The following is a 6,000-nucleotide window of genomic DNA, read 5'->3' on the forward strand; positions in this document are numbered from 1 at the left end:
AGGGACATTTGTTGTGTCTGCACCAGTATTAGCAATTATGGGATCATTTCTGAAACCATCCTGTAGCATCATTTTAGTGTTGTGCCTCTCCATGTTCTCTGGGAGAGTGTGTGTTTCTCCCAGAGGGTCCATTGAGACATCTAATATCTTTTAATACGTATTCTGCTTAACCAGCTACAGCAAGTTTTGATATTTGCAGTTAAGAACCCAGACTGATGTGAATTATTTTCTAAACAAAACAGCTATGAAACCCTTGGTACAAAGGGGTCATCAACAGAAAGCTTCTCTAAAATTGTTGCAATTTTACTTAATCCAGAATTTAAAAAAAAATACCTTGGGGAAGTTCTTTGCAAGTCAGTAATTTACTTTAAAAAATTGGGAAATTAACATAACTCAAATGGGTGTATTAGAATATGATAAGTAGAGTACAAAACAGTTGGCCAGGTCTTTTTTCTTAGGTGGGATGAAAATCTATTTTTAAAAATAATCATATATAGTGCAGTGCAAATAAGAAGTAGTAGAGGTATAAGGTGGGGGTGGAAAGAATAGAAGTTCACTGGATTAGACAAATGGGAATGAAAGGAAGGAAGGATGGGAATAGAAAAGATTGTGGAATGAATTGGACATAAATTTCCTATGTTCATATATGAATACACAACCAGTGAAACTCCATATCATATACAATGCAAGAATGGGAAGTTATACTCCATGTATACATGATATGTCAAAATACATTCTACTGTAATGTATAAATAAAAAAAGAAAAAAGTAGTAGAGATATAAGTTAAACTGTAATTGTAGAATAGATGGTAATTACTAAATCTGGGTGATAAATATTCTATTTATGTGTTCCAAAACTTTCTTAATAAAAAGGTTAAATTTATGAACAATCATTAATTATGGAGCTAATATTAATTGGGAAAATATACTTTCCTTTTATCTTTAAAATGAGGGAGAAAAGCAAGACTAAACATTATTTAGAAATTTGGATATTATTCTCTACCAAAGCAATAGAACTAAGAAAAAATTATAAACAACATGAGATAAAAACAGACTCAGAGTGGACATCACTAATATTTAGGTTATTTTTGTTCTAAATTTCTCAGGAGTAGTTGATTTATTTAGACCACAAAATTTTAATTAGAGTTTTAAGTGTTGGTATTGTTCTAAGTGCTTGGGATCGTAAGGGATACATAAGGAAATAAAACAAATATCCTCATTCTTACCTAAAGTATCTACTAAATGTGTTGCCTTAAATCTCAATGAATGATGTTTATACATCTCTCCAGTCTGCAAGTCTAATTTTCTAATTTTGTAAAAAACTAATCTATCATCTTTTGTTTCTCTGGTTTAGGACCATGAGATTTTACAGTCGAAAGGAGGTTTAGATTTCATAAATTTGACTCCTTGTTTTATTATAATTGAAAATAATACTTTGCCTTTGTAGAACACTTTATAAGTTACAACATGCCTTCCCAAGACCCAGAGAGGATAAGTGTCTTGCCAAGTTTATACTGCCTATTAGTAGTTGAACAAAGACCTCCCAATTTGAGCTTTGCTCCTCTTTCTGCTTCAGCAAACTGCTTGCTTCAATGCTGTGGTTGTGGTTGACCAGAAAGACATTAACCTAAAGATCCTGCTATCTATATATTCTGGGTTTGTTCCTTGACTCTATTGCTCTCTACCTTCCTTATTCTCCCTCCTTCAATGGCTCTAAACTGATCTTACAAATGATTAAGATCTGACTTTCTCTTGGGCACCAACATCTTCATATGCATTGTTCAGCTAGGATCTCTTAATTCAGTCTTTCATATTGGTAGATAACATTCTTTCTTAATTCCTCTAAAAAACTTCTCAGCACATTTTTGCCCATTATCCAGTTATCTTTATGTTTCAGATGTCTAAGTATCCAATAATGAACAAAGAATGCCCCTCACCCAGGGCTGACATTTGCACTGTTGGACTTAATAGCTTCCATATCATGCAGCATTCTGTTTCTGTCTTCATCATGTTTTATGTATTCACAAGCTTCTGTTCATCACATCAGTAGAGTCTAAGATCCATTAGAAAATATTGGAAATTCAGAAGGAAAGGAGGGATGTCCAATCCCCACCACACTGAGTGGAAGACAGACCTGGCTACCACCTACACTGCTGTGCATCACTGTGAAGAGCACCAAGGACAAGTGCAATACGCAGTGGCCAGCCCCGACTGCATTCAGGGGCCCTGTCCAAGGCACAGTGTGCATGAATGTGAATATACTTAGTTTCTGCAGAGGTCCAAAAAATGGTATCCATGATGGTGGTGATAAGAGATGTTTGGCAAATAAAAGAATTAACAGAAAAAAAAAAAGAAATATTACAAATTCAGGCCATATTCAAAGTATTTCCAACTACTGAGTTTTAAGATAGCCTACCCACTCAGTTACTGTTTAGACACCTGATCTCTCTTTCTTTCTCTCTCTCTCTCTCTCTCTCTCTCTCTCTCTCTCTCTCTCTCTCTTTCTCAATATGAAGTGTTGACACATTTAGGTTATCTATTATATCCAAAACATTGTGACTTAAAACAATTTATTATCATCTCTCATGATCCTGTGGGTTGACTGGGCTCATCTAGTGGTTCTTGGGCTTGTAGGTGGTTTCAAGTCAAAGAGCAGCTGGAGTCATGAAAAGGTTCAACTGAGCTGGATGTCCAAGATGGCTCCTTTAGCCACAAGTCTTGCTCATCAGCTGAATGCTTGAAACAGCTATGGGTTTGCCAGTCATTTCTCTCTCCATTCATCCTCTTCATGTGCCAGCTTGAGCTTCCTCAAAGCACAGCAGTCTTAGGTAGTCAGACTTCTTACATGGCAACTGGCTTCTTACTGAGTAAATATTCCAAGAGACCCAGGTGGAAGCTGCAAGTTCTTTTAGACTTCAAAAGGAGGCGACTACACAAAGGTGTGAGTATCAGAGATGCAGTTTATTGAGGGGATAGGAGGGCACTTCTGGTGACTACTTGCCTCCTTTCACACACACACGGGCTCACACTATCACATGAAGGGAAGTAGGATCTGTTGCTAAAGCTGAAGTTTTGTTGTTAGTCCACCTGGCTGGCAGGACTCTATTTTTTAAACAAATATAATTGCCTAAAATACAGCCTTCATTTTTTGGTTAAGCATAGTAGATCCAGAGTTCCTTTTAATTAAACAAAAGAGAAAAATAAGAACTTTGAACTTAGATGACTTGCATCTCTTTAAACTATATTTAATCTCCCATTTATTAGAGCATGTGATAATAACCCAGACTTTGTTCTGTTGATGGTTGGAGGCAGACCTGCCACCATTCTAGGGCTGACAAGCCAAAACAGGCGAGCCCTGCATGACTCACCTTGGTAGGAGTGATTACTACCTAGCTCTGGGCCAAGGGACCACCTGCCCCCTTTCACACACACAGGCTCACCTACAGCCTGAAGCATCCCCCTGCATTCTTTTAGAGATGGCGGACTGAACACGTGCGGAGAGACATCCAAACAATTTTCTTTCCAGCAAGAGAGACATTTTGTGAAGTCTTTGGCAGCATGTTGGCTGGCAATGTCATCTGGCTGGCACACTCTTCCTGCATTGAGTTATGGCACTGCCACCTCTACTCTGGAGAGTTTCGAAATTTCATTTTGCACACCCTGTAAGATGTGAGTCATTCCGTTTGCAAAGGAGGAGGAGGAGGAGGCAGCCATCTGCTAGTCATGAGCAGATGACAAATACCCTGCACTGCGAATTTCCATCCTCATTTCACAATATTTAAGTAAACACATTTTGTAACCATTTTTCAGAGTTCCTTAGTGCTTGAAATGGATTTTTTTGGTAAACAATATATAAAAGCCACCTTCTCTCTCCTTCAAACAACTGTATTACCAAAGTGACACTGAAGGCAACCATTGCAAAGTGCTGTCTGTTGAATAGCTGGAGGAAAGAGTAACAAATCTGAATCGAATGATTAAGCCCCATGCCATTTCAGAACAATCCAGCTAAGTTTCCAGGGCTGAGAGGCCTCTCCATCATGCACAGCTCCATGCTGACCCCTACTGTCTGCCTACAAGAATCCCCAAAATATTGTCCATCAAAAATAGTTTCCATAGAAATCTCTTTATGTTATGATATGAGAAGGAAGGAAATTGAAGAGAAAAAAGATAGATGCTCTACCCTTAAATTATGAGGGGCAGATTACATGCATAGAATAAGTGAGAACTACTCTGAGATCTCATTTTGTGTCCGGTTCAAGCTGTGTAACATGGTTCCATGTGGAATTTATTCATTTTTTTACTACCTTTATCTGAAAACACGAGTTATAACAACCAAAAATAGTAAAATAGAAATAGGAAATTTTCAGGGGGAAAAGTGAATGCAAATGTGTGAATCAAAAAGGTCCAATGTCTGAAGGAACTTCAGATTTGGCTCTGGCATCCTAAAATTCAGAAGAAAAAATAAAATAAAGGAAGTAGGATGCATTGCTAAAATGAAGAAGGGACATTCTCATGTCTTAAGTAGGATATTTTTTCTTGGTACTAAATTTTGAACAAAATTCCCATGGGGTTTTTATGGCATATTCCCAGTTGTGCAAGGGCTGGCATGCTCCTTAGGATTTGTATTTCCACTGCAGGAACAGACCAAGTAAGGGTGTTTCTTTTTAACTTTGATGAGAAAAAAAGGATGTGCCATTGAGAAAATGAAATACATCCCTGCTGACAAACAGAGAAAGTGAGAAATGGACCTGCTGGCAGTCAGATCAAGATGTTCTCAACTCACATAAACAGTGCTGGGACAAGACCACCCCATGATCATATTTGGAACAAGAAAGATAAAGGCCCTATGGCAATTACTAAAATAATGAAACATCCTCCTTTTCTGACTATTATAATTGACTACTTTTTTTTCTTTATCTATGACAACTCCAACTTCATTGGTCCTACATGAAAACTCTTGAGATGCCCATCAATAAATTGTTCTTGCTTCTTGAGAGAGTCCAATCCAGAATAGGCCCCTGCTTTCCTAATTCTCCCAGAAATCACTCAGAATATACCCATTTCCAAAGAGAGACTCCTGCCTGCTCTTTCCAAGGGCCTCTAGAGTCCTCTGTTACATATTCTCTTTTGTTACAGTTAGTTCAGTAAATCTAGCTTTTCAAAATACAAATGTGGGGCTGGAGCTGTGGCTCAGTTATAGAGAGAGCACTTGCCTGGCACATGTGAGGCACTGGATTCAATCCTCAGCACCACAAATAAATAAATAAATAAAATAAAGGTATGTGTCCATCTACAACTAAAAATTTTTTTAAAAATGCAAATGTGTTCCTAAGCACTACTTTTGATTAGTGAGGTTTCATAGCATGTGAAGGTGACTCTAAAGTAGCTTGAATGAATATGAACAGTATTTCTGATCTCTGTCCCATTGAGAGCAGTGTGCCTAATGGAAAGAGCAGTAGTGACTTGTCCCCTAGACAATCTTGCCTAAATATTACTTTGTTGTCCAGATTTTTAGTATGAGGTCACTTGCAGCTAGTTGAAGATTGTACTTTCTTAATGGAAGTCTCTGGTATTCTGTTCCTAGTTGAAATCAGATCCATGTACTTTGGGGTAATCCCTGACAAATAAGAATATTTTTCCATTATAGAAGATACTGCCATTTCTTGCCCATATCACTCTTATTCTTTTAATTTTTTCTATGAACTCCTTTCTCAACTTCAATGTCCTTTGTCTTCTTGTATCCCACACCAAACTTGGAGTCATCTCCCAAATGCAGAGAACTGGAAATACCTAGGAGTTGACTTTGGCCACTACCTGCTACCTCCAGGCCCTTGGCCAATGTCTCACAGGAACAGGGAAGCTGCTTAACTCTCTTCAAGTTGGATCAATTTAGAGGTACCCTCCAGAGCTCCCCTGAAGAATCAGACTGAGGCTGGGACTTTACCTTGCTTGGATTCTTTCCCAGACCTGTCTTGCTTGCCCCATTGCCTTATTGATCTT

The sequence above is a fragment of the Sciurus vulgaris genome (genome assembly GCF_902686455.1).
Source record: "Sciurus vulgaris genome assembly, chromosome: X".
Classification (NCBI taxonomy): Eukaryota; Metazoa; Chordata; class Mammalia; order Rodentia; family Sciuridae; genus Sciurus; species Sciurus vulgaris.